This window comes from Triturus cristatus, chromosome 11 (genome assembly GCF_964204655.1).
Source record: "Triturus cristatus chromosome 11, aTriCri1.1, whole genome shotgun sequence".
Classification (NCBI taxonomy): domain Eukaryota; kingdom Metazoa; phylum Chordata; class Amphibia; order Caudata; family Salamandridae; genus Triturus; species Triturus cristatus.
This window is the reverse complement of record NC_140594.1, coordinates 36448829-36473392: the sequence shown is the minus strand read 5'-3', so window position 1 is coordinate 36473392 and position 24564 is coordinate 36448829. Positions and strand designations below refer to the sequence as shown.

General features: G+C 46.2%; 1 long non-coding RNA gene across 1 annotated transcript in view; it reads left to right on the top strand.

Annotated features, from left to right (window-relative positions):
* LOC146783188 (uncharacterized) overlaps positions 1–21150 on the top strand; it is a 36430-nt gene extending 15280 nt beyond the window's left edge. The window contains exon 3 of the long non-coding RNA XR_014970701.1: positions 21029–21150. This is a non-coding gene — a long non-coding RNA (uncharacterized LOC146783188). The remainder of the gene's footprint in view (positions 1–21028) is intronic.
* Positions 21151–24564: the final 3414 nt, after the last annotated feature.

Genomic DNA, 24564 nt, shown 5'->3' with positions numbered 1-24564 from the left:
AAAAAGGCTGCCATTACATTCAGTAGGGCTCCCTCCATGAGGGATTCTTTGGTCAGAAATGACCTACAGAGCGTAACCCAAGGTACTTGGCTTAGTCAACATAGGGGATTCTACAGATGTAAATCTTGCAAAGCATGCCAACATGGCATCAATACTACCGCATTCAAAACACCATTTAATCCTGTAGAAATCCCGATTACCAAGCATCTGACTTGCAAAACGGATCATGCCATTTATGTGCTGGAGTGCCCTTGTGGACTCAGATATGTGGTTAGTACCATACTACAGGGACACAAGAGGGTGCTCCAGCACATAAGAGCGATTAAGAATCTCGACCAGGCATACCCAGTTGCACGACATTTTGAGGACAGGCACAAATCAGATCCTACCCTACTGAAGTATTTTATAATTGACAGCATTCCAAGCAAAACGAGAGGAGGAGATCGTGTTAGAGCTCTTAGACAGCTGGAGACCAGATACATCTTGAATCTTGATACCAAGTACCCAAATGGTTTAAATCAAACAGAAGATTTATATACCCGTCTTTAGATTGCTGCTAGACATTTCATTCATCAAATCATGAAGAGTTTTATACAGGAATATACTGTCATCTAAACAAAATAGAATAAAGGAAAGATAACAGTACACTGAGGAACACTATGTTCTAAGACTGCCCTTTCCCATGCCGCACCCTTTAATAATTTTCAATTTTTATGCACATTTGGTTTTAGGTACTCACATTTTAGGATTAAATTATAGTAATAATTTTAGCACTTAGCACTTTACTTATTATGGCACTTTGCACTATCAACATGCAACCAGCGAATTTATTTTGACAAAATAGCCAAATACATTTTAGTAAAACTTCGGAAGCACCAGCACTTTGTTCTCCTATTGAGATAGAAAACTGTTAAAGGTATTTAAACCTGGACGTTGTCCCTTTTCTTCTAATTTAGAAAATCAGTGATATTTATTGTTTTAATCTTATTTATTACGATGAGATTTTTAAACATAGCTGGTTTTTTCGAAAATGGACTTACCACCATGTGCCTGTTTATAACTTTATCGTGTTCCGCAAAACTCTACTTGCTCAATGTTTAGTAACACCACCATGAATGTACAACAATTACTTTCTTTGTACTCTATTATTGGTACCATACATTCCTCATTTTACATAGCAAAAAATGTTTTCAAGTATTTTGTCTATGTTTATGTTCAAACAATTTCGCTTGCATGTCACTTTAAGAAAATGTAAAAAAATTACATTTAAAGGTACCTTAAGGTGTGCATGCGCGTCATGTGATCAAGATCCCTTGAGGATCGAAACGCGTCATGCTGGTGGAGTCATTGTAGCTGAATAAAACACAATAGCTGCACTAACCCTGTGGTCCACGCTCCGTTCTCTTGGCAGAAGCGACAATGGCTGCACACGGAGACAAAGCGTCATATACACATATATATGTATATATCACAAAGTAAGTTACGGCTGCTGTCGCTGTATAGCTGGCACTGACTTCTTGGGGTTGGGAACCGCTTAGCACAGCAGTTTGGTGGATTATATATGTTCTGTTTTGTTTTGGCTTGTTTTGGCTTTGTAAGGTTTTAATAATAATATGTAAAATTGTCACAATTTATTTCAACAGTGTTTTCGGTCCCGAACTGTTATGTTATTCAAACAAGCAGGTGATAATTCGACCGCAACACCAAAAATGAGTCAGCCCACTGGGGCAGGACTTTCCTCAGGGTTTTGGTCTTTGTTAATTTAACTGAGACTATAAATTTGTGGCCATTTGGGGTTTTAGACTGAACTTGTGACAATTATAAGAAAAACATTTTGTATCTTTACTGCCTAAAAACATTACCAACATGATTACCCACTAATTATTGTGTGTTTTAAAAGTGCCAGGGTGATAAATTCCAGAGATAGCCTGCGATAATATTATTATCGCTAAACACGGCCAGCGATAATTATCGCTGGCCGTTGATAATATGCCGCGTGGTTCTTTGGGGTAGACAACAATATCTGACTGAGGCGTATAAACAGCTTAACAATAGAGTGAACTATGTGAGAGTGAAGGAAGATGTAATGATTAAGAGCCATTGCACATATAATATATCACTTCAGGATTGGTATAGGCAAGGATTAATCAGCAATGAAGAAATGTCTTTTCCAAAAATCAGTAATCCCACTACCCCTGGACTATATTTCATACCAAAAATTCACAAAGATATAAATAATCCCCCTGGCCGTCCTATCATCTCGGCCATTGGGAGTGCCCTAGAGATTACTTCCAAGTATATTGATTCATTTCTTTGCCCATTGGTTAGAAAGCTCCCATTGTTTATCCAAGATACTGGGGATTTCTTACGTAAAGTCTATGATGTGCCATGGGAGGCAGACTTCCTACTGATGACCATTGATGCCACAACTTTATATATGAGCATTCGACATAAGAATGGTCTAAATGCCATAAAACACTATCTAGGCTGCCACCCTTTGAAACTATGGTACCACACACAAATACTGCCTACCATTATTCTTGTTCAATGGGGAGCTGTTCCACCAAGTGTGCAGCACGGCGATGGGCACCTGCTTCGCCCCCAGCTATGCTAATTTGCATATGGGCTGGTGGGAGGACCAGGTGGTCCAGACGCTATGGCACAAGGAATGGCAAGATAATGTAATTCACTGGAGGTGTTATATCGACGATTTATTCGTTGTATGGAAAGGCACTGAAAAGAGTGCACAGGACTTTGTAAAAAAACTTCAGACTAATGATTTGAATTTGAGACTCACAAGTGTTATCAGTTCAACTGAAGTAACTTTTCTTGACTTTATAGTGTTTGTACAAGATGGTAAACTAGAGACCAAGCTTTACCGCAAGCCTACGGATGGAAACACACTGCTACACGCAACTAGTTCCATCCTAACAATTTGTTCAGAAGCATCCCCTATGGGGAATGTCTTCGGGCTATGAGGAGTTACAGTAACAGTAGAGATATTGAGGCAGAACTTTTATGCCTAAGAAAACGGTTTGTGACAAAAGGATATTCTCAGACATGTATAAATGAAGCAATTTGGAAGGCACAGCAAAAGTCCAGGGAGGAGATACTCTTTAGTACCAGCAAAAAGAAAGAAAAAGCAACTAAAGAGAGTGATAATCAATGTAGAATGATTACAACCTATAATAACCAGCAGGGTGGACTAAGGAACATCCTACAAAAACATTGGCATATTATCTACAATGACTCCCTTTTGAGTAAATGTGTGCAGCATAGGCCACAAATTACCATTAGAAGAGCTAGGTCTCTTAAACAAACACTTGTTAGTAATATGCTACCAACTGTGCCTTGCAACACATCCACCACAACGTGGCTAAGTAGAAGGGACGGCTTCATAAAATGCACTAAGTGCAAGGCCTGTACTCATAGGAAGAATACTTCCAGTTATGTTCTTGGTCTATCTATGAACGAGCAAAAGATCAAAAGACAATTTTCATGCAAAACAGATTTTGCTGTCTGTTGGAGCCGGCCTCGTGGCGTGGTCCTGTTCCCCCTCACTCAGCTGCACGAGGTCCCATGCACCTCGGGGCTCCTCCATCTTGGATTACACGTCACTCCACGTGACCACCTCCGTGACCCTGCTCTACCCGGCCTCGGTCCCAGCGAGGCCCGACATCGAGGCGCCCACCCCTGGCCCGGGGGATACCACGTGAGCCCTTTCCACTCCCGGCGGAGGGCAGTATCGATGGGACCCCCAACTGTCCTTCCACACCTAGGTGCGACCGCCCCACAGCTCTCTGGGGCCTGGCGCCTCTCCTGCTGGGCTTCTGGCCGCGCCCTACCCGGCCTCTCCGTCCTCCTGGGCGCAAGGGTCCGGACATCAAAGGGCTCAAGACCTATATCTGGGGCGACCCGACAACAAGATGACAGTTGTATCCTGGAGTCAAGAGCCCTGCTGATCGGATCGCGGCTGACTCTACGGAGAAAGACTCTTCCTGAAACTACCTGCTGAGCCCTGCTGACGACGTCGCGGCTCCATCGTGCTTACAAGACCTTCACGAACCTTTGGGGCCCTGCTGACGCCGTCGCGGCCCGACCTTGTTGCAACAGACCATCAGAGCCCAGCTGACCTCGTCGCGGCTCGACCGAAGCGGACCTACCACCGGAGCCCTGCTGACTGTGTCGTGGCTCGACCCAAGCGGAACTACCACCCGAGCCCTGCTGACGCCGTCGCGGCTCTCCACGTCCGAGCCGCTCTGAGACCAGCATCCAAGGTCTGGCGCAGAGCCCTACCGTACCTGGTTGGTACTAAGACTGTCCCGCTACCCCATTCCTTCAAAGACATTGAGACTCTTACTGGATCTCTCGATCCCACTGTACATATTGAACGTGCTCCTTTTTTTATATAAAGAACCAAGATAAGCAACCGATACGGAGTCCTGTGTGGTGGTGTTACTGGGCCTAGTACGATTATAGGAGAAGGACCTCTCCTAGGAGGCTTCTCAGCGGCGCTCGGCTATAACTTGGCGGTAGGAAGGTGCCCGGAGTAGTCCTTCCGGCTCCCCTGTGGTCCTCCCTCCAACACTGTCTATTTACTTCAGTGCCCTTGTGGCCTGAGGTACGTAGGCTGCACTATTCTCCCTGTCCATAAGCGAGTCTTGCAACATTTGAGAGCCATTAAATATGGGGATAGAACTTACCCTGTAGCAAGACATTTTGAGCAACACCATGGCAAGGATGTTGGGGGCCTTTCCTATTTTGTAATTGATGCTGCCCCACTCAATTTAAGGGGAGGTGATCGTGAAAAGAAATTGGGAAGACTTGAATCAAACGACATTATCAAGCTTAACACCAAGATCCCTGAGGGGCTCAATATTGAAGAAGACTTTCATACACATTTGTAATTGAGGTCTAAAATGCTGCTTCCCTATTTTTTACTCTTTCTTGTTTGTTATTAACTGATTTTATATCCAAATTATAGCACATGCACTTTATAGGCAGACAGTTTTTCTATGAATTAGAAATTTTAACTAGTTGTTCCAAAATACAATGTGAACAAAAAGTTGAAATAACATGGTTATATTTGACAATATTAGGTAAGCCCACTTGGGCAGGATTTGTTCTGTTTTGTTTTGTCTTGTTTTGGCTTTGTAGGGTTTTAATAATAATATGTAAAATTGTCACGATTTATTTCAACAGTGTTTCAGTCCTGAACTGATATGTTAATCAACCAAGAAGGTGATAATTTGACCGCAACGTTAAAAATGAGTCAGCCCACTGGGGCAGGACTTTCCTCAGGGTATTGGTCTTTCTTAATTTAACTGAGACTGTAAATTTGTGACCATGTGGGGTTTTTAGACTGAACTTCTGACAATTATAAGAAAAACATTTTTTATCTTGACTGCCTAAAAACATTACCAACATGATTACCCACTAATTATTGTGCGTTTGAAAGTGTAAATATATGACGCGAAATGCGTCTAACATTAAAAGCTGACATTAAAAGCATTTTTTCGTAAAGACACGGCGTCGACATTCCTGTTTGGAAGTGTGGTGAATATAATCGGACCATGTTTGGGAGGTCTGCAACGCCGATGCACCGTCTGTTCTGGAAGTGGTGGGTGTTCTCAAGTAAACGTGGAACATATATATATATATATATATATATATATTACCTACTGGCGGTCGCCAGTAGGTAGTTATAGTTAGGACCCCTTTTCCATAGGAAATCCGCAACATTCTATTTTGAATAACTTTGGCGCCGGTCGATGAATCCTCGCGAATTTCTCAAAATAGGTGGGGTGCTACGCTCCGCTCCTACCCTGGAAGTCTCGGGGGGATTCGTCAAGCGGGGGCTGAGATAAAAGGGGGGTCCCAAAACGCGTTTTTCCCATGCATTTTTCCATAGGACCTTTAGACAGAGCTACAGCCCGAACGGCTGAACAGAATTACTAGAAATTTGGCAGAGAGGTAGTCCCTAGGTCAAGGAAGTGCCTTTTGTAGGTTTGGTGTAAATCTGTTCAGTAGATTCTGAGAAAATAGCCTTTAAATCAATATATATATCTGAGCCCGCTTACGGTACGCTTACCGTACGCTTACCGTACGCGTACGGTGGCGTGCGCGAGCGCGATTCTGATTGGCTCTTAGATCTTAGTAAACATTCGAATCGGCCGAAACCAGGAAGCGGCGTCCGCCATTTTGTCTCTCGCACTGAGTGTTATTTATCAAACATGATGCCCAAAAACATGTTACGGGGCTGTTTTGACAACTCCCTCCCACATAGTCATGTTGAGGGAGTCCCCAAACATCCCCCAAGAGCAAAAACGGTTTTATTTTTTTTTCGGCAATTTCGCCGAGTACGCTTACCGTACGCTTACCGTACGCGTACGGTAAAAAAATAGAAGAAAAAAAAAAACACTATCCACACTTACCCCACCACCTGTGCTTTTGGTGGCCGCAGGCCACCAAATGTACAGGGCTTATTACATCTAAAAAAAAACTAAATTTTGGCAACATGAAATTATAAAATCGAAATAAAAAAAACACTATCCACATTGACCCCACCCCCTGTGCTTTTGGTGGCCGAAGGCCACCAAATGTACAGGGCTTATTAAAGTTGATAAAAACCGTGCACGGAACGAACTGCGTTAAGTGGGCGCGCACGCCTCGAATGGCGTAAAGTAACTTAGCATTTAAAAAACCGTACAAATTCACTGAAAAAACCATAGGTTTCACACACGTTATAGTTAGGAATTAGCATTTAAAAAACCTTGCAAATTCACTGAAAAAACCATAGGTTTCACACATGTTATAGTTAGCGGAAATTTTACTGATAAAAAACCAATGAAATTGCCCCGTTATAGTTAGTGCTGGCAACTATAACTCACGCGACCGCAATCTTCTGCTGATGACATATGTGTCTTTATAAAAAAAAATATTTGTAATATATGTATAGCTAAAAATGTATGGAAGAAGACATGGGCAAATAAGTGTCTAAATACAGTATTAGCATCAGCAGAGGATTGCGGTCGCGTGAGTTATAGTTGCCAGCACTAACTATAACGGGGCAATTTCATTGGTTTTTTATCAGTAAAATTTCCGCTAACTATAACATGTGTGAAACCTATGGTTTTTTCAGTGAATTTGCAAGGTTTTTTGAATGCTAATTCCTAACTATAACGTGTGTGAAACCTATGGTTTTTTCAGTGAATATATATATATATATATATATATATATATATATATATATATATATATATATATGTATATATATATATATATATATATATATATATATATGGGATTGAGATATTTCTTAACTTTTCTCTATTGTGATACTGTGTTGTGATACTGAGCTGAGTGTGTGCATTCTCTGAGTGAACTGAGCATGAGAAATCTCTGAGTGAGCTGAGCGTGTGCCACCTCTGAGTGAGCTGACCATGTGCCATCTCTGGGTGAGCTGACCATGTGCTGTCCCTGATAGAGCTGAGTGTACACCATCCCGGAGTGAGCTCAGTGTGTGCCGTCTCTGGATGATGAGTGAGCTGAGTGTGTGCCACCTCTGATTGAGCTGAGTGTGTGCCACATTTATGTGAGATGATTGTATGCCACATTTAAGTGGACTGAGCGTGTGCTATATCTGGGTGAGCTGAGCATGTGCTGTCTCTGAGTGCGCTGAGCGTGTTTCATCTCTGAGTGAGCTGAGAGTGTGCCTTCTCTGAGTGAGCTGAGCGTGTGTCATCTCTGAGTTAGCTGAGTGTGTGCATTCTCTGAGTGAGCTGAGCATGCCCCATCTCTGAGTGAGCTGAGCGTGTGCCATCTCTGGCTGAGCTGAACATGTGCTGTTTCTGAGTGAGGTGAGGGTGTGCCATCTCTGAGTGAGCTAAGTGTGTGTCACATTTATGTGAGATGAGTGTATGCCACATTTATGTGAACTGAGCATGTGCCATCCCTGGGTGAGCTGAACATGTGCTGTCTCTGAGTGAGCTGAGTGTGTGTCATCACTGGGTGAGCTGAGTGTTCGCCATCTCTGAGTGAGCTGAGTGTGTGCTATCTCTGAGTGATCTGAGCATGTGCCATCTCTGAGTGAGCTGAGCGTGTGCCATCTCTGGGTGACTTGAACATGTGCTGTCTCTGAATGAGCTGTGCTTGTGTCATCTCTGAGTAAGCTAAGTGTGTGCCATCTGTGAGTGAGCTGAGTGTGCCCCATCTCTGAGTGAGCTGTGAGTGTCACCTCTGAGTGAGCTGAGTGTGTGCCACTACTGCGTCAGTTGAATGTGTGCTGCCTGTAGATGAGCTGAGTGTGTACTATCATTCAGTGAGATGAACATATGCCATCTCTGGGTGAGCTGAGCATGTGTTATCTCCGAGTGAGCTGAGTGTGGGCAATCTCTGAGTGAGCTGAGTGTGTGCCACCGCTGAGTGAGCAGAGTGTGTGCCACCGCTACGTCAGTTGAATATGTGCTGCCTGTAGATCAATCAATCAATCATTACATTTGTAAAGCGCGCTACTCACCCGGAAGGGTCTCAAGGCGCTGGGGGGGAGGGGTCCGTTACTGCTCGAATAGCCAGGTCTTGAGTTGCTTTCTGAAGGAGCGATGGTCCTGGGTCGTTCGAAGGCAGAAGGGGAGGGAGTTCCATGTCTTGGCGGCCAGGAAGGAGAAGGATCTTCCTCCGGCGGTGGTTCTGTGAATGCGTGGTACGGTGGCGAGGACGAGGCTGGCCGATCGTAGCTGGCGGGTGGGCGTATAGAAGGTCAGGCGGTTGTTGAGGTACTTGGGGCCCAGGTCGTGGAGGGCCTTGTGTGCGTGGGTGAGGAGTCTGAACGTGATCCTCTTGCTGATGGGGAGCCACTGCAGGTCTCTCAGGTGGCCGGAGATGTGGTTGTGTCGGGGGATGTCCAGGACGAGTCGTGCGGAGGCGTTCTGTATGCGCTGGAGTCTTTTCTGTAGTTTGGCTGTGGTTCCGGCGTAGAGGGTGTTTCCGTAGTCCAGTTGGCTGGTGACGAGTGCCTGGGTGACCGTCTTCCTGGTTTTGGTGGGGATCCAGCGGAAGATCTTACGGAGCATGCGCAGGGTGTTAAAGCATGAGGAAGAGACGGCATTGACTTGTCTGGTCATGGAGAGGGAGGAGTCTAGGATGAAGCCCAGGTTGCCTGCGTGGTCCGTTGGCTTGGGAGTGGTGGCCAGGGCAGGGGGCCACCAGGAGTCATCCCAGGCGGAGGGGGCTGATCCCAGGATGAGGACTTCTGACTTGTCCGAGTTCAGTTTCAAGCTGCTGTTCTTCATCCATTCAGCGACGTCTTTCATCCCTTCGTGTAGGCTGGCTCTGGCGGGGTCGTTGGTGAGGGAGAGGATCAGCTTGGTGTCGTCGGCATAGGAGATGATGTTGAGGTTGTGTTGGCGTGCAATGGCTGCGAGAGGGCTCATGTAGACGTTGAAGAGGGTCGGGCTGAGTGATGATCCTTGAGGTACGCCGCAGATGACTTCAGTGGCCTCGGATCTGAATGGGGGGAGGCGGACTCTCTGGGTTCTGCCGGCGAGGAATGAGATGATCCACTCCAGTGCCTTCTCTCGGATGCCGACGTTGCTGAGGCGCTGTACTAGGGTGCGGTGGCAGACAGTGTCGAACGCTGCAGAGAGGTCCAGGAGGATGAGGGCCGCTGTTTCCCCGCTGTCGGGCAGGGCTCCGATGTCATCGGTGGCTGCGATCAGGGCGGTCTCGGTGCTGTGGTTGGCTCGGAAACCGGATTGCGAGGGATCGAGGGAGCCGTTCGTCTCGAGGAAGGCGGCGAGCTGTCTCTTGACTGTCTTCTTGATGACTTTGGCAGGAAAAGGGAGGAGCGAGATGGGGCGGAAGTTCTTGAGGTCGGTGGGGTCCGCTGTTGGTTTCTTCAGTAGGGCGCTGAGTTCAGCGTGCTTCCAGCTCTCCGGGAAGGTGGCGGTGGTGAAGGAGACGTTGATGATGTCCCGGAGTTGGGGTGCGATGATGGAGTCGGCTTTGTTGAATACGTGGTGGGGGCAGGGGTCGGTTGGTGATCCGGAGTTGATGGTGTTCATCGTGCGGGTGGTGTCTTCGGTGCTGACCGGGGTCCAGTTGCAGATGGTGGTGGTGGGGGGCATTGGTTCGGTGGGTGGTTGCGTGGTTGGTGCGCCGAAGCTGTTGTGATTGTCGGCGATCTTGCGGTGGAAGATGAGCTGAGTGTGTACTATCTTTCAGTGAGCTGACCATGTGCCATCTCTGAGTGAACTGACGGCCTCATTTATGAAAAGTGTTGCATCGCTGCTTGAAAGTAGCGATGCAACACTTTTCAGTGTGGCCACCTTGCGACACGATGGATGCTCCGTATTTATTGTACAGTGCTCCATGTCGCAAAGAATGACAGATACGCCAAGAATGCTGAGGTATCTGTCGGCACAAACCTAATGCATTGCTGGAAATTGTGTCGTAGGCATGATGCAACTCCAGCAAGTCATGGAGGAGGCTTATTCCCATTGCACTGTGTCACCCTTATGCCTACTATGAGGCAGGCATAAGGTTGTGACGCAATAGCGTCCTAAAAGTGGCACCACTCCTACAAGGCTTTTTCATGTGGGAACGCCCACCCTGCATACATTATACATGACACAGGTATAATGTAGGGCAGGCATTTACAAAATGACACATCTGTTTAAATACATCCCATTGTAAATATGGAGCAACGTGGCTCATTATTTACACTGCTGCTGCGTCACAAAAAGTGACGCAACTGTGACGTGAAAGTGTCGCAAGCCTTCACAAACAAAGCTCAGAGTGTGTGCCACCTCTTAGTGAGCTAAGTGTATGCCATCTCTGAGTGAGCTGAGTGTGTGCCTCCTCTTAGTGAGATAAGTTTATGCCATCTCTGAGTGAGCTGAATGTACGCCACCTCTTAGTGAGCTGAGTGTGTGCCACCTCTTAGTGAGCTGAGTGTGTGCCACCTCTTAGTGAGCTGAGTGTGTGGCACCCCTTAGTAAGCTGAGTGTGTGCCAACCTCTGAGTGAGCTGAGTGTGTACCATCCTTGAGTGAAGTGCGTGTGCGCTACCTATTAGTGAGCTGAGTGTGTGCCACCTCTAAATGAGCTGAGAGTGTGCCACTGCTATGTCAGGTGAATGTGTGTTACCTGTAGATGAGTGTGTACCATCCTAGAGTGAGTGATCTCAGAATGATCTCAGTGGGAAAAACTGCATGGTCTTCAAAGAGGTAAACATCAATGTGCTCCCCACCAGACTCCCCACCCAAGTGGAACTAATGCTGCGTCTTCAGCTATAGCATGCCGAGTCCAGTGGTCGGGAATTCTCAGTGCTTAATTTGAGCGGTGGTTGCAGGTGGTCCACCAGCACTCGTTTATTGGGACCAGCACTTATTTTTCCTCATCAGACTTTGACCCAGAGCAAGAGAGAGAAAAGCACCAAAGAGGGAAAGGAGGTAGGGAAAAACAGAAAAGTAGTGACAAAAAAAAAATCTGAGATGGAGAAGAAACTGGAAGAATGAGATACAGGGCTGGGTGTGTCAGCTGCTGCATTAAAGATGCAGTGGTAGGTTCAAGGCTACACTGACTTGGTATTTGCCACCCCAGACATTCAGTGGGACAGGTCAGGTGCTTCTGGAGGAAACTCTGGGTCCTGGTACTTATAATTTTACAAATTAAGCACTAGTAATTCTACTGCACCGTGGAGTCTGTGATGACCCCGTGGAATTAGCAGACTCTGCCGGTACCCAGGGGAGGGCAGGATGGTCATAGTGGAGAAAGCCTGTGTACATGATGAAGTACCTCTCCAGCAGTAAAAGAGTCATTACTGAAGATCACACACGCACCCCCGAGTATTTAAGCCTTTGTTTAATTAAATTATGGAAGCCCATTTTAATTAGATGGACTGTGTCTGATGTAAGAAGGGCTGGAGCGGAATAGCAATGCCAGGTTTGTCATTGGCAATGCCAGGCGCACACTTGTTATCTATTAGAAGCCATCTGGAGGGCTCTGCTTTAAAAAGGTCACACAGAGGCAGAGAGAGGAAACAGGGCCTGTGTGTGGCCTGACACTCAGAGGCGGAGCGGCAGTGTCTGATCCAGGCCTGTGGAGAATACTGCCCAGAGTGAGCATCCCATAGGGGATGACAGTAAGATACCTCTAAGGGCTAATGCACCTGAGGCAGATAGAACTGTATATAAACTTACACAAACTGAGATGAAGGGAGGACAGGAAGTGACCGATCCAAGGCCGTTGAAGAATAATACCAGAGTGAGCATACACCACAGGAAAAATGGCAGTAAGATAGCTCAGTAGGCTAATGCACCTGCTGCTGTTAAAAGAAATGTATGACCTTACAATCACTCGGAGAGTGAGGAGAGGTAATGTCTGATCCAAGCCTGGTGAAGAATAATACCAGAGTGAGCATACACCACAGGAAAAATGGAAGTAAGATAGCTCAGTAGGCTAATGCACCTGCTGCTGTTAAAAGAAATGTATGACCTTACAGTCACTCGGAGAGTGAGGAGAGGTAATGTCTGATCCAAGCCTGGTGAAGAATAATACCAGAGTGAGCATACACCTCAGGAAAGATGGCAATAAGATTGCTCGTTAGTCTAATGCACCTGCTGCTGTTAACAGACTTGTATACCCTTACTTACACTCACTCGAAGAGACAGGCGAGGCAGTGTCTGATCCAGGCCTGTGGAGAATACTTCGTCTGTCAACAAAAGGAGGGATGGATGGGTAAGTTTAACGAGGTCCAGTGTACATACCCAAGCGACTAGTAAGACAAAAAAGGGTACAAAGTTCCTCAGGTCAGTTAAGAAAAAGTAGTGATTTCAGCAAATAGTGTCGTCTGTCATGGAAAGGGGGGAAACCCTTTAGTTGGAACTAGGGCCCTCACACACCCAGCAAGCTAGGTGTCATGCTTCATCATTTGAGCCTGCCCCTCGTCAGGTCGGCGCTGCAATTCCTGACGGGCTCCCAGTATTGGGGCTCTTTGGCGGGGATCTTCTGTTCCTGCCGAAGGGTGCTGTGGGGGTAAGGGGCCCTAGAATGTGTAGATGTGGTGTACGGATAAAATAGGTACTGTTAGTCCACAAAAAATGTGTTTAATAGAGTGGTAAACAGCCTAGTTAAAAGGAAAGTGAGGTGGGGATAGCTACTAGTGATTATGATACTAGTTGTGTATGCCCTACTCTCAGAAGGATCAACATGTTTCTTGCCCTTTAAGCCAGTAATTGGTCACGGCAATTCGTCAGGATCAGGAAAACATAAACTATCTACAACAAGGTATGTGTGTTTTACATACCCGAAAGGTGCTCAGGAGTCACCTCTGCGTTAGCAAGGCAATCTTGCAGCAGTCTCCGACGGGTAAAAAGGACTCCTAACGTGGGTCCTGCGTCTGGCGACGCGTGGGATGGAAGACCTACCCCTACCGCCGGACCATACCTTGTTGTAGATAGTTTATGTTTTCCTGATCCTGACGAATTGCCGTGACCAATTACTGGCTTAAAGGGCAAGAAACATGTTGATCCTTCTGAGAGTAGGGCATACACAACTAGTATCATAATCACTAGTAGCTATCCCCACCTCACTTTCCTTTTAACTAGGCTGTTTACCACTCTATTAAACACATTTTTTGTGGACTAACAGTACCTATTTTATCCGTACACCACATCTACACATTCTAGGGCCCCTTACCCCCACAGCACCCTTCGGCAGGAACAGAAGATCCCCGCCAAAGAGCCCCAATACTGGGAGCCCGTCAGGAATTGCAGCGCCGACCTGACGAGGGGCAGGCTCAAATGATGAAGCATGACACCTAGCTTGCTGGGTGTGTGAGGGCCCTAGTTCCAACTAAAGGGTTTCCCCCCTTTCCATGACAGACGACACTATTTGCTGAAATCACTACTTTTTCTTAACTGACCTGAGGAACTTTGTACCCTTTTTTGTCTTACTGTGGAGAATACTGCCAGAGTGAGCAAACACCACAGGAGATGGCTGTATGACACATAGGTGGGCTACTCATTTGCTGCAGATGGATGTGTATAACATCACACTCACTGGGAGTAGGAGAGCTGTGTCTAATCTATCCCTGATGAAGAATACTCCCAGAGAGAGTATATAACATGAGACATGACTGTAAGATAGCTCAGTGGGCTAATGCATCCGCAGCAGAAAGAAGAGTGTAACCCTACACAAACTGAGATGCAGTATCTGACCCAGGCATGGTGGAGTATGCTGCTCACGGTGAGTACACACCGCAGGAGATGTGACAGCTCCATGGGCCAATGCCCTGCTGCAGATAGAAGTGTATGTCTTACAATCACTGGGAGGCAGACAGGAGAAGCTGTGTCTGAGCGATGCCTGGTGGAGATTTGTACCAGAGATAGTATACAATATAAGACATTACTGTAAGATAGTTCCATGGGCTAATGCCCTGCTGCAGATAGAATTGTATGTCTTACAATCACTGGGAGGCAGACAGGAGAAGCTGTGTCTGACCGATGCCTGGTGTAGATTTGTACCAGAGATAGTATACAATATAAGACATTACTGTAAGATAGTTCCATGGGCTAATGCCCTGCTGCAGATAGAATTGTATGTCTTACAATCACTGGGAGGCAGACAGGAGAAGCTGTGTCTGAGCGATGCCTGGTGGAGATTTGTACCAGAGATAGTATACAATATAAGACATTACTGTAAGATAGTTCCATGGGCTAATGCCCTGCTGCAGATAGAAGTGTATGTCTTACAATCACTGGGAGGCAGACAGGAGAAGCTGTGTCTGAGCGATGCCTGGTGGAGATGTGTACCAGAGGTAGTATTCAATATAAGACATTACTGTAAGATAGCTCTGTGGGCTAATGCATCCGCAGCAGATAGATGCAGCTGATGCACGTAGAAGTGTATAACCCGACACTCACTGAGATGAAGCAAGGAGAGGCCGTGTCTGATCCAAGCCTGTGAATTATATGCCAGAGTGTGCATACACATAAGAGATGGCAGTAGGATAGCTCTGTGCACTAATGCACCTGCACTTACACTCACCAAGATGGAGGGAGGACAGCAAGTGTCTGCTTCAAGCCTGGTGAAGAATATTACCAGAGTGAGCACACATCATAGGTGAAATGGCAGTAAAATAGCTCGGTGGACTAATGCACCTGCTCCAGAACGGTTTTATCACTTTACATGCACTGGAAGAAAGAGAGAAGAGGCAGCGTCTGACCTAGTCCTGTGGAGAATATTGCCAGAGTGACCATACACCACAGGAGATGGCAGTAAGGTAGCTCGGTGAGCTAATGCACCTCCTGCAGAAAGAAGTGTATAGCCTTACACTCACTGGGAGAAAGAGCTTGTGCTGTGCCAATGCCTAGGTGATTCTGGAATTTAGAATACCTAAGCATTGGATGTTGGACTTTGTGTGATGTGGGCACGGTGCTGTGTCTGTCTCGGGAGAAAGGGTTACCTGCACTGCATGAGCGCTTCAGAGGCTCCTCTTCTTTGCAGAAGAAAAGGTCTGTAGGATTAGAAAAGAAAAGTACTATAATTTAAAGACAAGCTAGCCAGCAGTCTGCATTATTATAATAAATAACTCACGCCTTTCCATTTCCATTTCACAGGTGTAGACCTAGGTTCTCTTGTTTCCTAGAGAGGTAGATAGACATTGGTCCTTCTTCTGCATATTGATGTCACGATTTGCAGATTATTTCTTCTAAAAAAAGGCAGCCCTATTGAACAAGAAAATAAATGTATTTATTATTTTTCTAGTGTAGGTGAACTGAGATATTTCAGAAGAACAAAGAGATGCTGGTGTATGAATAATCAAAATACTCATAAAGTAAAACTCCCAACAATCATCCTAAATCAAATGATCCCCAAGACATGAAATACCAAGTTTACCTAAGCTAAGTCTACCACATCCCTCACATGGTTCATCATTTGACATTCACTGATGCATGTAACCTGTTCCAAGTGCGATGTCCAACCACCTATCTGTGCCTCTCTCCTTTCTCATGGAAGTGATATACATATGCTGCGCGGTGCAGTCCTTTGTATCTTCACTTGTAATTGAGCATGGGAATACAAAGTTAGGTATCTTGGGGCAGATTTACAAGCCCCTTGCACCTCATTTACGCCGCCGTTGCGTCACTTGCGACGCAACTCCAGCAATGCGCCAATTTTACGGCACAGATGCGTCACGCATCTGTGTCGTTTTTGCCCCATGGTGCACCGCATTCTAAATGCGGTGCATCCATGGTGGCGGAGCTGTGGCGCACAATAACTGGCGCATCCCTGCTGATATGCAGGGATGCGCCAGTTATTGTAAATATGCCCCCTTGTTTTGTGAAGAAATGGTCTTTTGGCATCCATTGCAAACTTGCATATCATTGATTGCTTGGTGCAAAGCCCACAGTTGAGCCTAAGGTTGAATTTGTTTTCATTCACCAGGCTCTGTGTTTGCTTATCTATGCTGCACACACCGGTCCATTTAAGATGCTCTACAGTTGCCGTACATCAAATCTAGAAATATAACTGTTTTTTTCATAGCAGGCATTTCTGTTGTGTTTCTATTTTTGTTAATATTGAAAGTAGAGTTGAACCTCAAATGTAGGGAGGTCGCCTGGAAGATAAACATTTGCCACACTTGTAATATCTAAGAAATCTCATGTCCAGTTGCATCTTCTGGAGCCTTGTAATGTTTGGGTATTAAATATTTACTCATTTTGATCATCGTCAGTCTCCCCAGTTTTGAAGAGAGAGAATGGTCCTTCTGACCATGACAGTTGCCGTAGATGCACTCGGTGAGCATTACAAAAATACAAAGGCCAGAGGACATGCCAGATACTCATTCACCAGCATCCTAAGGTCTGCCCATTGCTTCTCCTTCCCATGCAATAAGTCAATTAGTCTTGTAGGTGGAGCTCTGTTGGGTCATCCAATCAGAACTCAACAATGATCTGAATGTGATTGTTGTTGACATTTTCTTATTTTGCCTGTGCACTTGATTTAAACTCTGCCAGATCCATAAACCAATCCATTGCAGATGTTGGAAGTCAGCCTGGTGGTGCTCTAGGTTTAGTAGTCGTCAATGGTGTTACCACAGCTGGATGCCCTGCTGCTGCAATGCAGCATGCGTCTATATTCTGGACCAAGATCACACTCTCTGGAGATTGAAGGCAGCAGTTCTGCTGTGACCTCCAAGTTGCAATCACTCATTTTCTAGGTCACTCACTTTCCTGACGATCCAATCCTTGTAAACTGAGACATCCACTGCTAAACAAAAATGAAAGTGGGCAGCGCTCTTTTGTACCATAGATCCAGTATTGTGTCACAGATGTACTACTCAGAGAGCACAATCTCTTTTTGCTGCCTTTGATTTGTGTTCACAGGAGGGAGGGAGCTGTTGACTAGGAGTGGGTGGACTATGCGGATTTGCACTACACGGAATCCCACAGAGTTGCATAAAAACTCCATGGAATTCCACGGAGTTCCACAAGCAGGTGGAGTATTGCTTGGCCACGTCTACTAACTTGCTGCCCCCTCCCCTGAGGTGAATAATACAGGCTGCATGCAAGAGACACAGATTTCCTACGCGAAGGCTTCATAGTGCCAGTGTTACACTGTTTGGAGAATCTGAGCGTGCATCTGTGGCAACTGGTCTTGGTCTCCGCAACAAGCCCGCCAGAACGGGCGGTCAGATAACAGACAACTGCATGGACATACATGAGTTTCAGCAGTTCTGGGAAGTGCTGAGGCATCATGCATGGCAGTATTACTGGTTCACACTGACAGCCCTTGGTCAGACGCCGGCTACACCTGTACCCCCCTCATCCGTTCTCCAAATCCTGAGCAGGAGACGTGTATGTTTAGCAGGTGTGGGGTCCTCAGTGGGGGCAGAAGCTCCACTGTGATGCTCTCTTTGCCATGTGCCTCAGCAGTGCATCTGATGGGGGATGGTGGTCCAAGGATTGTTCTTATATCATTCGTATCCCCTCTCACTGCCCTGTGCCTAGGGGCTGTGGACAGGCAGAGGGTGTTCTCATTGAGCAATGCCCCGGGGCTGCAACAGGCAGAGGGTGTTCTCATTGAGCAATGCCCCCTACCCCAGGGCTGCAACAGACAGAGGGTGTTGTCAGTGAGCAATGTCACGGGGCTGCAACAGGCAGAGGGTGTTCTCATTGAGCAATACCCCCTAACCCGTGGCTGCAACAGGCAGAGGGTGTTCTCATTGAGCAATGCCCCCTACCCCGGGGCTGCAACAGGCAGAGGGTGTCCTCATTGAGCAATGCCCCCTACCTTGGGGCTGCAACAGGCAGAGGGTGTCCTCATTGAGCAATGCCCCCTACCCCGGGGATGCAACAGGCAGAGGGTGCCCTCATTGAGCAATGCCCCCTACCCCGGGGCTGCAACAGGCAGAGGGTGTCCTCATTGAGCAATGCCCCGGGGCTGCAACAGGCAGAGGGTGTTCTCATTGAGCAATGCCCCCCACCTTGGGGCTGCAACAGGCAGAGGGTGTCCTCATTGAGCAATGCCCCGGGGCTGCAACAGGCAGAGGGTGTTCTCGTTGAACAATGCCCCCCACCTTGGGGCTGCAACAGGCTGAGGGTGTTCTCATTGAGCAATGCCCCCTACCCCGGGGCTGCAACAGGCAGAGGGTGTTCTCATTGAGCAAAGCCCCCTGCCCCGGGGCTGTAACAGGCAGAGGGTGTCCTCATTGAGCAAAGCCCCCTACCCCGGGGCTGCAACAGGCAGAGGGTGTCCTCATTGAGCAATGCCCCCTACCCCGGGGCTGCAACAGGCAGAGGGTGTCGTCATTGAGCAATGCCCCCTACCCCGGGGCTGCAACAGGCAGAGGGTGTTCTCATTGAGCAATGCCCCCTGCCCCGGGGCTGCAACAGACAGAGGGTGTCCTCATCGGAGCGCTATTCCATTGCTTCAGACACTGCTGCAGATGTGGCACTGCACTCAGCCACAGGCGAGCCGTGCAAGAAAGCCAGTTTGGATTGGGGCAGAGTTTTGAGATGTCACCATGTGTGTGGCCTCACCCCATAGCTATTGGAGAACACTGGAGGGTTTTGCGACCTACTAAACTGGTTGGTTTTGTAAAGAAGTGAAAGGAGGCAGGGGAGTAGATTGAAGACAATGAGATGGGGAGGTGTGATGTCAGATGACAGAGGAGGCAGTGGGAGGAGACAGGAGGAGGACGAGCTACTTGATAATGAACAAATGGAATATGCAACTTAATTACATGCTACATAATTAGTTTACTTAAAAAGCTATTGACCCATATACTGTCACGCCCCTGCACACAGCATACCCGACCTGAGTTACAGTTGTGCTTAGTGTGTCTCCCTAATGGAGGTCTCGGTCCGACCTGTGCATGAGTTCAAAGATGTTTCTATTTCTAGGAGACTTCACTTATGGATTTTTGCCCTATCAGATTGAGACACACTAAATGCATCCACAACCAAAGGAGGCAACACCGATGGAAACAAGTGGAGGAGTACATCGGTGTCACTGCTGCCAAAAAACAAACCCCGGGGGTCGGGGTAGGGGTCGGTGGTAATCAAAAGTTCAGCAACAACCAACTGCCATCAAGGACTGCGGTAACACGGGGTGAGCGCACCCGTACACTCCACTCCTTCAGCAGAGTTTGTTTTTACAAACTTCGAGCTCCAGAGTGCGGTCTGGTAAAAGTCTGTGAACCCCGCCAGAGGATTGGAGTTTACCGCCCACCCCTACTGCTGACCAAGTCATCTGCTTCTTCATGGACATTAGTAAATGTTTGTTCTACCCCTTACAAATGTCCCTGCAGGATCGCTTGGCTCATGGTTCTGTCCTCCTTGGTGGCATCTTGTGTCAAAACCTCAAAGCGCACTACCTTTTTTGATATGGCACTGCACTAGTCCCAATTTGTACAGCTCCATTGTCGTGGCTTTGGCAGTAGCATCCCCTCGCCTTTGTAGTACCTACTCATTGATACACTTGTACTGCTCAAACAAGTGTTGCTGCATGTAGAAGGTGGACCTCTAAGAGGATCGCAGCTCCTGGAAGAGGGGTTCAACAGTTATTTCATCAGCACACCGAATGACCCTCAACAGCTTCAACGCTTTGAAAAAAGGACTGAAATGAATGCAAATCTTGTGACATGTGACCAGTATGTTGTTTACTTCTTCATAATACGACTGATTCAATGTGCTAAATATGGGACTCAAAAGTATCCTCTTTCAGTCATGGCTTTGACAATATTACTGCAACTATCAGTGGCAGCAAATCCATTGCTGAAACATCTGGATTGAAACCATTTCTAGACTGTTGGGCAGCTGTGTGTGATTTCTCCATGGAGCACACTGCAGCTGTTAGATGCCACCAAATGATGCAAAAAGCACCCTCAGTGGTGAGACCACAGGCTAACCTTTGCTTATCCTCCTTGAAGAAGACTCAGTATGCAGTAATGTACACATAGTATATTACTTAACAAATTCTACACATGTCTGTCATGAAGTGATCAGACTGGACAGTGCTCTCCTTTATTGCTTCATCAGCCAATTGCAGCATTGGATGGTGCAGCACTGGCAGGGAAAGAGTGGAAAAATAGGTCTGGGATGGAAGGTTCCATTTTGGACTGAGGGTCTCCACAAAATCCAGAAACCCCTATAATTCCACCAACGAAATGGGTAGAAGGTCAGTCTCTTAGAATTCGGACTGTTTCCCATTGTGTAAACGGGCACCTTCACAGGTTATGTAGTATGGCAACTCCTTCCTTGCCATAAACTTGATAGTTGATTTTTGTGATCTTTTCTTTGTGAGGATACCCCCCCAAGTGAGTTACAGGTACCAGGTAAGCTTGATGCTTTGGGGTAACTGCATCTCTCTTTTCTTTGTGCCATTCTGTGGTTGCTATGGGGATGAATACACACAATGAGCGACAGTCACACGGCTGCTTCGCATGACAATATTTTCTTCTTCCTCACCTTTTACCAGTTCAACTTCTTCTCTCTCTGAGATGCTATCTTTCTGTCTTTCAGATGGGCCAGTAGGTCTCCTGTACCATAATATCCACCTGGTTTACCACAACTTGACAAAGAAGGCCCTAACTGGGAATATGATTGTTCTTATCGAGACAATACCTGAAGAACCTGTTGAGGTGGAGCGAGGCTGCTATAAGTGCCTTTTTCTTGGGAAGGCTTTTAATGCTGCAGGTATTTTGGTGGTTGCTGCAGGTTTTTGGTTTTATTCAAAGATGGAAGCATGTGACGTTGGTTGTACTACATGACTCAGAGCAGGTTAAAAAGAGGAGATCTGGACACAAGCAATGACTATTTTATCACCTTCATCACTTCCACAGCTTTCATGAACTTTCCTTTTCCCTTTTCCATCATGGTGGGTCTTGGATGGGGCCAATTCACGTGAAGCTCATTTGAAGGGTGTCTTGTAAAAGATGGGGTTGCTCTTTCTTTTCATTACAGGAAATTGTTAAGATGGTGTGTGCAATGGAAGAGCAGTCAAACACTTCCTTGCTCAGCAGAAGGCTTAAATTCCTGCTCTGCTCCTATCTCTAGAGGAACAAGTGTAGCAGACTGTGGTTGCTCTTGATTTTACTGTCAAGACAATTTGCTTTGCAATTGGGAAAATCAATTTCAGACTCTCGGTTCCCAGCCAGAACAGCTGTGACTGGAGCACTGAGAGACACCTGCTTTGGTTTTATAGGTGGTGGTGGATCCTTTGTTGGTCCATGGGTGGTTTTCCTTCCAGCTTCTCCCTGCCCTGTGGAGGGTGTAGCATATATGCTGTGTTTCTGGAAAAATGATCAGGGTTTGCTGCCAGTCGTAGCAACAAACTACTTCACCTTCTCAATGGCCACTTTCCCAGCAGTCCCCTCCATTTTTGGGGGCATCTTCTTTAGTTCTGTTATGAGTCAGCAGAAGCAGAAGCACTTAGCAGAGAGTTCTCTGCTAATTCATAGATATCTTTCTGTTTCAGTCAGTATCAACTTGTGCAGCTGCTGGCAACAAACAATTCTGGTCAATGCAATACATGTCATATTCATCATCATCATCATCATACCAATAGGGCCTTAATGGGAGGCAGGGGGCCAGCAGAAATTGAATAAATTAATATAAAAATACCCGGTGTACCTGCAGGGCCCATGGGGCTACAATAGTAGGCCTGGGGGATCAGGAAAAAGATAAATGCACTAAATATTAAATAGTTAGTGTCTTTTCAGATCCTATGGGGCTCCTATAAGAGTCAGGGGATAAAAAGAGAAAAAATAAATACATTAATATAAAAATCCCTGATGTCTCTCTAGGGCCCACCAACACCACTTTCCAGGGGCATCCTGGCCTAAAGAATTAGTTCTCAGTTTTAAGTTCTCTCTGCACATCTCTGGACACCTTTTCTAGATGCATCCTTCTCCTGTGTACACCTTCAGCACCATTTTTCCATAGTAAGTTTAAGCTCTTCCCTGTAGGTGGCTGCAGTTTCTTCAGCAGAGGACGACTAAAGCCCCTTATGTAGCTTCTCATTTACCAGACAGCCGGGATGATGATTCTACGAAACAGGCTTTTCGTCAGGCGGTGTTGCACTCTAGCATCCACTTGATCCAGCAGGCAGTTGCTCCTTTCTCTAGTCAATTTACAGTACTCCTTGTTGTAGTCTTGTGCCTTTTGCCCACCTCCTCTGGTTGGGAAACCAGGAATGAGAAATACATGCTCTCAGGTTCAAGTGATTTACATCCACTCTGTTCGGTGGATCCTGTTACTGGTCCATAAGACTGCTGGCACCCTGTGTTTATTTGAGGCTTTCAGGAAACAATGTGTATTCTACAAGCCTACTTCTGAGCATTGCTTCAGGCAGTTCCTGGCATTTTGAATACACCCCCAAAACTGGCCAATCCACAGTCTGTTTCCTCTAGTGTTAGCAGGAAGACATTGCAGGTCTGGTAGCTTCAGGTTAGGGACATCCAACACAAAAGCACAAAAGAGGGTGTGTCATCCTCATTCAGCTACCTGTTAGTCGGTGTGGAAAAATGAGGCAAGAAGGTGGCCTGGACTGTCCCTAAAGGTATACAACCTTTACAACGCAACTTTTACAACGCACTACACTTACAACGCATTTTTTACAACGCAACATCCACTACAACGCATTCCATTACATCGCAGGACAATACAACGCATTTTTTAAAACTACCTTTACAACGCATTCCATTACATCGCATACTACCTTTACAACGCATACCATTACAACGCATAATATTACATTAAAACCCCTACACTATCCAACACTTACCCTACTGTTGCACCCCCTGGAGTTAGAATAGTAATTTTTACCCCTATACTATCCAACACTTACCCTACTGTTGCACCCCCTGGAGTTAGAATAGTAATTTTTACCCCTATTCTATCCAACACTTACCCTACTGTTGCACCCCCTAGAGTTAGAATAGTAATTTTTACCCCTATACTATCCAACACTTACCCTACTGTTGCACCCCCTGGAGTTAGAATAGTAATTTTTACCCCTATACTATCCAACACTTACCCTACTGTTGCACCCCCTGGAGTTAGAATAGTAATTTTTATCCCTATACTATCCAACACTTACCCTACTGTTGCACCCCCTGGAGTTAGAATAGTAATTTTTACCCCTATACTATCCAACACTTACCCTACTGTTGCACCCCCTGGAGTTAGAATAGTAATTTTTACCCCTATACTATCCAACACTTGCCCTACTGTTGCACCCCCTGGAGTTAGAATAGTAATTTTTACCCCTATACTATCCAACACTTACCCTACTGTTGCACCCCCTGGAGTTAGAATAGTAATTTTTACCCCTATACTATCCAACACTTACCCTACTGTTGCACCCCCTGGAGTAAGAATAGTAATTTTTACCCCTATATTATCCAACAATTACTCTACTGTTGCATCCCCTGGAGTAAGATTAGTAATTTTTACCCCTATACTATCCAATACTTACCTTAAATGCAATGTAATATTATGCGTTGTAATGGTATGCGTTGTAAAGGTAGTATGCGATGTAATGGAATGCATTGTAAAGGTAGTTTTTAAAAATGCGTTGTAGTGTCCTGCGATGTAATGGAATGCGTTGTAGTGGATGTTGCGTTGTAAAAAATGCGTTGTAAGTGCATGCGTTGTAAAAGTGTGCGTTGTAACGACATACATCCATCCCTAAACTTCAAAGTGCATCTGTCTCTTCTCTTCCTTTCGCAGACGCCTTGCCCACTTCAAAGGACCTCATGAATGTTCCTAACATTTACATCCATGCCTGGCAGCCCTCTCTCACCTCCACCTTCTGTATCTTACATATCAGGGGATCCAACATGAATTCTAGATCCCAGAGAGTAGAGCATTATAGATATACACCACATTCACCATAATCCACAAACACACACTAGGAACAGTGCACATGCACTCTCCGTGAATGTTAATGCATATCCTATGCAACCTGGAGAGAGAGAGAGACCCTTACCCTAGAAGTACACTGACATCATACCTTATAATAGAAGGCAGGTATGATAGGATGCAGCTCATATTTA